Below are 7,070 nucleotides of genomic sequence, written 5' to 3' on the forward strand. Positions count from 1 at the left end.
TTAACAGAAGTTGGGGGGGACACAATTCATAGTTTATTAAACGGTAGTTGCCATGGCTTAAGGATGTATGCACAGATCCTTCTCTTCCTCTTTGCTAGGTGTGCCTTCTCGCTTTCTTGTCTGTGAAGTAATTCTCATGTTGTGCTAATTGTGCTGTTTAATCTGGTAAGGTGTTACATGGTATTATGTTTATATTTTAGTACAATTTACGTAATGTGGAGCATTGTAATTCAGGTATTATTTGTATTACACAGCCACAAACTGATGAAGCTTTATGGCGAAACCTGTTAGTAATCCGGAGGACAGGTCTTCTTCCTGTGTCTGTGCCGTCTGGGTGGTGATTATGCAAGACCCACTGAAACATTCTTCGTCCACCCTCTTCGATTACATCCAGGAGGTTTCTGTTTTAAACCTAGTTATGTAATGACACAAAGCTGTTCAAACTGATTTTACCCCACCAGTGAGTTCTAGGTCCAAACCACAGGACACACATGTTCATAAAGCTGGTGACGATCCCCAAGGCTCATCTAGTTGCAACACCTTGGACAAACCCCCCCCTTCTTTTCCCCTTATTTTTGGCAATCATGCCAAAATCAACCAGTTGCTGCTTGTCACTGATAACAATTTCAACCCCTTTATGCCCCTTTGCTTTATATGGGGAGAAGGCCAATGAGGTCTTCTAGTCTCTGAGCAGTTTGACCTTAACATCCATTATCATTGACATGCCACAATAGATAAATGCCTGCTGACTGAATCTCCAAGGCAAGTGGTTAACCTGTGGCACTTCAGATGGCAACTCCCACCATCCCTGATCACTGACCGTGTTGATTGGGAACTTTTTAGCCTCCTGCTCTAAGAGAATACAATTACAACCTGGGAGGAAAATGTCTCCTTGTGGAGTGCTGCTCTGCAGGGCTCTGCTCTTTTCTATTCTGCTTGTCTCCCTGCTCTTTCTATTCACCGCTTCAATTAAGTCACCATGACATGCCTACTGAGAATGCTCAGGATTCACTGATGTATTTTGTAGCCCCCCCCATTAAATCTTTTTTGTTTCTTTTCCTAAAATATTTTTTGTTATTCTTTGAACCTTGTGCTTCTCCAAGTCTTCTGATGCCTACCTCCTATGCATGGATAATGGCATTTTGGTAGCATAACAATCCACACTTGGAGAATTGAGCTGGATATTGGTATACTAGGTCAGTTGCCTCATTTCTTGTGTGTGTTGATAAAAACAGCTGCTCTTAAGAACCTTCTAGTGAGCATCTCAATGGAATGGTTTGAAGAAGAAGAGGAGGAGTTGATATCCCGCCTTTCACGCCTGTTAAGGAGTCTCAAAGCGGCTAACAATCTCCTTTCCCTTCCTCCCCCATAACAAACACCCTGTGAGATGAGTGAGGTCGAGAGACTTCAGAGAAGTATGACTACCCAAGGTCACCCAGCAGCTGCATGTGGAGGAACGGGGAAGCAAACCTGGTTCACCAGATTACGAGTCCACCGCTCTTAACCACTAAACCATGCTAGCTCCCTCAAAGAGTTTGCATTCTGTATATATTACCCATAGCACAAAGTCAGTTTTACCCAGCATCTGGCCTGAGAGTGGCAAGGAACCTTTGCTGTAAACCTCCTTTCTTTTCCTCCAAAAGTACATAATTACAATCCAGAGCTATGTCACATAGCTAGCAGGCATGCAGCATTCCATCAACAAATCAAAAGAAACTATCCAGATACCAGTTAAACCCTTACCAGCAGCTCCTGATGGAGAATGAAAGTGTATCTGAGGAGAATTGTTATAGGGAAATTACGTGAGTCCCTTTGCTCAACTTGGAGAGTAATCTTGAAGGCTATGCCAGAAGACAGTATTTTATGTGCCTTCTTTCTTCTTCTTCTTCTTCTTCTTCTTCTTCTTCTTCTTCTTCTTCTTCTTCTTCTTCTTCTTCTTCTTCTTCTTCTTCTTCTTCTTCTTCTCTCTTGTCTCTCAGCCACTGGATAAAAAGAAAATAATGCAAAGTTTCAAAACAGAACTGTAGCTCCCCCACCCCCATCCTTGTTTTTAAACTCCTTGATCAGAAGCGTTGGAAGCAATGGAAGACCTGAAGCTTCCAATTAATACTTAGGGCTGTTGACCAGTTAAAGAACTTAGTTGTCTGAACGCCTGCCTCTTGACTTGAATAAAATTGTAGAGCCTCAATATAGTTGCCTTTTTGAGAAAAGAAAATAAGTGGTAAACAGTACTACAGTACTAATCTTTTGAAGGAAGGGGGCCGCAGATAACTTTCTTTTCATTTTTCTGACACAAACCATTATCAAGAGAGCACAAGAATGTAATTCCTTCATGCTGACATCAATGGACGGGGGTAGGAATAGCTGCTTAGCTAGCATGTGTATCTGTTTCCTTCAATATCATGATTCGGATAAAATATTTGCAGTGGGTAACAGCTACCATAAATGACCCCCGCCGAGCCTTTAGATCTTGCTTCCTACTGTCCTTGTAATCACCAATGGAGCTGCTTCATTGCACTTCACTGTTGTAGAATAGTTACTTGACAAAATCAACATACTCTCTCTGGGTCCTATTAAATATGTCTTTGCAGTGGATGGTTGCTGAATTAAATTCCTTGCAAACTTTGTAAAATGCAGGTTGCTGTGTTCCTGCTGGGTTGTCTACATGAGTAGAGATTGTCTGGTGGTTGAATTTATTCATTTAAAATGTTTATAACCCACCCTTCATTGTAAGTGATCTCATGTCTTTGCCGTAAGTGGAGCCAAAGTGGAAAAACTAATGCAGCAACATCTGGAGGGCAGAAATTTCTGGCCATTGGTCATACTGGTTGAGGCTGGACTTGGAAGTAGGGTTGCCAGACTCAATAGAGGACAGGACTTCTGTGCCTTTAATTGCCCTGCTCTCTTTTGAGTCTGGAAACCTTAAAGAGAAACCAGCAGACCCTTTGTGTCTGCTGATTTCTCTTTAAGGTTTCCAGACTCAAAAGAGAGCAGGGCAATTAAAGGCACAGAAGTCCTGTCCTCTATTGAGTCTGGCAGCCCTACTTGGAAGTCCAGCAACATCTCAAGGGGCATGGCTTCCCCCACCCCAGCGTAGAATATCTGCTCCCAGTGTTATGTATGATATATACAGTAATTGCCATGGAGGAAAATTCCTTGTCTTTAAACCTCAGTTTAACAGCTGCTTTACAGATTTTTGATATGTTACAAAGTGCTCAGGTTGCAAATAGATGGATTTTTACAAGATCAATACTTGTATTTGAAAAGGTTTTTAAAAAATCTATTCAGAGCTTCAAATGAAATTATAGGCTTTACAAGCTGAAGTTCTCAACTACGTTTTCTCCAACATGAATGCAAACTAAATCTGTAATTATTTGACTGACATAATCTTCTATCCAAGAACTGACCTATTTGAAACCTTAGTTTTAATAATGTAAGTCCATTCTCTGGACCCACTTACAGAATTCTGCAACATCAAATTCCCTACCTATTATTGTTTCAATTCTCATATTCTAAGGCAATGGGGGGGGGGGGAATGAGCCATGTATCAAATGAACCTCTCGCTGTGTGTGTACTTTGAACATGCGTGTAGAATCAGGTGTTGATTAAGTACAACTCACATCTGCCCCTGAGATGATTCAAAATTGCAGAGAATGGCCTTCTCTACACCAGATACCTGATATCCTTTATAAAATTTGGAGATCAAAGTTTGAGCTTCCTACAGACAAAGCATATACTTTACCACTGAGATATCTATTGATTGTTAACTAAAAGTAGTTAAATAAGGGATTTTACAAACTGGTGATGGCAAACTAAACACTGAATGAAGCATTCACTGTGTTTGGGTGCTCTAATCCCCCAGGTGAATAGAATGCAGGAGCTTTGCCCGCCCTCATTTCCTTCCCCAACCTGAGGGCAGTAGTCTTCAGCTTAGAGTTTATTGTACTTACATAGGTTCCCCAACTGATTTCAAACCTTGGAAAAGCAGATTTCTAAATTTGGTAGAGAGCCTCTATGAGTAAAATAGGCTCCCTGCTTCAGAAGTTATTCTTCTAATTTATGGAGGGGGATAAAGATGGTGACAGTGGATGGGTGAAACTGGTACACTCATCCCTGCTCTCCCTCATCCTATGAGGGATTGGATTGCCTCAATGCACCTTTACAAGAGAATCCTATAAGAAGGGTACCGCTGGATCATGCAAAAGGGCCCTCTAGTCCAGCTTTCTTTCTCACAGTTGCCAACCAGAAGACAGTGAGAAGCCCACAAACAGAATTTGAGTAAATCAGTACTCTCCACCTCCCAATTCCCAGCAACTGGTTATAAGAGTTGTTTATCCATGTTAAATCATCGTAAGACTCATGCTGGATCAGGCCAAACACCCATCTTAATTGAGTGTTCTCTTCTCAGAGTGGCCAACCGGTTGCCTGTGGGATGTCCACCAACAGGACATGAGCAGAACAGTCCACTCACATTTCCTTAGCAACTGGTATTCAGAAGCATGACTAGTAACGATTGATACCCTTACCCTCCAATGATTTTTAAAAATCCCTCTTAAGGCCATCTAATGTTGGCAGCCATCGTGTCTCATGGTTGCAAAATTCTGTAGTTTATGCGCTGTGTAAAATAGGAGGTGGCCCCCCCCCCGTCCACTTTTAGTCTGTTCCGATTCATTATCTGCACCTCCCAAGGTTGCATATGGCGGTAACATTTACATGCTGGCCTTGTAACTGTCGCTGTCAAAATAATGTTTTTAGATGGGTGTCCCTAAAATGCTGCTGCTCATCGAGGAGTAAAATTACATCGGACATGGCTGTAGGACATGACACATCTGTCTGTAAATGTGCACCTTTCTTTGTTCGCTCTCTCTTTTTCTTTCCCACGCTGGTCCCATGGCCTTCCTGCCAAGGTAAAACAACACTCTTTAGCTTTCAAGGTGAATTGTAGCACTGTGACTGTTGCTGTGAACAAAGAGCTTTTATTCGCGGTGCAAAAATTCTTCACGTTTGAGAGGTTGTTCTGCTTGAAGTAAAACACTCCTCCCCACCTTGAAAGCCAAGGTATACTCTATTTTTTTTATATAAAAAAAGTTGCATTATGGGTTTATAAAGTATTCCTTCTGATGCCTGGGCTAAGCTTGAGTTTGCGAAAGGTGAGCTTCCAGTGTAAAGAAAATGGAAAAGCAGCTTGTAAATTGAATATTTGTCAATCACGACCCCAAACCAGCATAAAAGTGAGGTTTAGCTCAACTGGGTAGAAATGAATAGTGCACCTGTATCTTACAGGAATCCTCTGCCCTTCTTATGCCAGCTTTGCCCTCCAATCCTTCTCTCCCCCCCTCCCCCTGCCCCTTTTTTTTGCCAGCCTTCTGTTGTTTTATGCTTTGGAAAGAATTCCCTCTCTAGGTTAGCTCAGCTCTATGTAGCAGCAGTTCTCTTCCTTGTACTAGAAAGGTACACATAAATAAATTCCAGCAAAGCAAAAGATGAGGAGCTGGCTGTACAAGAGAATTATAGGCTAGGAACATAAGCAGCTGCTTTATACTGAGTCAAACAATTTGCCCATCTAGCTCAGCATTGCTACAAAGACCGGCAGCAGCTCTTCTGGGTTTCAGACAGAGGTATCTCCCTGTCCTACCTGGAGATGCTGGGTCTTGAACCTGGTACCTTCTGAATGTGTAGCAGATGCTCTGTCACTGAGCATCCCTCATGCAAACCACTTTTGAATCTTGCATAAAGTGTTAAACACACAGCTGGTTTACAGAAGCCTGGCCTGTTCCCCCACCATCCATGGCCTTCCAACTGGGTCACAAAGTATATTGACTCGAGTTAGCACAAATTGTGTGTGTATTGCCAGTGCATCTCCACTATAGGCTACACACTTTGCTGTCTGTTCTCCAACCTCAGTGCACCTACAGACTTCTTCCTTTGACCAGTAGTCAGCTAGATTGTTAACCTCATCTGTTTTTCTGATAATTGGTGCCAGGTGTTTCCAACAGAAAATTATTTGTCAGAGGATATGATGCTGTATTAATATTTCTTCCCTGGCTAGGCCAAATGCTTTATGCAATCTTTATCTCTTATCCTCCCAGCAGTCCTGTGTGTGTACTCAAGATCACATAAGCAGCAAATCGTTGCTCCTTAGCACTCTCCTCTATCATGTATTGCATTGAGACTTGTTTAAAGCAGCCTTTCCCAATGTCTGAACCTATAGCGTGAATAAAATGTGTGTGTGTGCAGGGGGCATCTGCTATGTATTGGTGCAGAAACATGGAGCAATTCTACTTTTAATTGCTGCCAAGGTATGACTTGGGACCTTCATGTGCCCCTGACTTACTTTGGTTCTACAGGTGCCTGCCAAATTTTCACAATGCATTTTGAACCTGGGCTTAACCTAGTAATCTTCCCACTGTCAACGTTCAGAGCTGGAGCTTAGAGAGAAAAATAGAGAAATATGCAGTTGAGCTGGCAGGCAGGAGGGAGGGAGTGTCCTTTCATGCCTCATTGAGGATCCGTAACCATCTCTGAGCATTAGGTGGGAGATCCTACAAAAGATTCTGCTTTAGCATCCCTCGCTCCACTGTCCACACCCAAGAAATGGGACCAAGATCTTCAATAGCAGCAGAGGGCAGACTTCATACTTGTGGAAGCTACTTGACCAGCCAGAGTTAGGGTACAGGGGAGCGATGTGGGTGGGGCTATATATGCAAAAATGGCTCAGGGGTGGACTTAACAGGGATGGGAAGGGGACCTGTGGACCTCCAGATGTTGGACCACAACTTCAAGCATCCTCAGCCATTGGCTATAATGAGTAGAGCTGATGGGAGTTGGGAGTCCAAAAACAGCTGGGGGATCAAGATTCCCCATTCCAGGATGTCTTTGGTCTGATCCAACAGAGCTCTGCTTATGTTCTTATCAGACTGGTCAGGTATTGCATCAGTGCAACCCAGGCTGATAGTCCTACTCACTGAAATCTGCAGTTCTGCTTGTGTTCACTCATGTGGTGGAACTACCCTCTTTTCTCCGGACCTGGGCACACCCTCGAAATCTGCTTCAGAGGGTTGGTAGAGCAG

General features: G+C 43.0%; 1 long non-coding RNA gene across 1 annotated transcript; it reads left to right on the forward strand.

The window, feature by feature from the left end:
* Positions 1–61: 61 nt before the first annotated feature.
* Positions 62–1,065, forward strand: LOC148685296 (uncharacterized). The gene is made up of 2 exons (XR_015950513.1): positions 62–165; positions 255–1,065. It is a non-coding gene; the product is annotated as an uncharacterized LOC148685296 (long non-coding RNA).
* Positions 1,066–7,070: the final 6,005 nt, after the last annotated feature.

Source organism: Zootoca vivipara, chromosome 6, assembly GCF_965207765.1.
Source record: "Zootoca vivipara chromosome 6, rZooViv2.hap1.1, whole genome shotgun sequence".
NCBI lineage: Eukaryota > Metazoa > Chordata > Lepidosauria > Squamata > Lacertidae > Zootoca > Zootoca vivipara.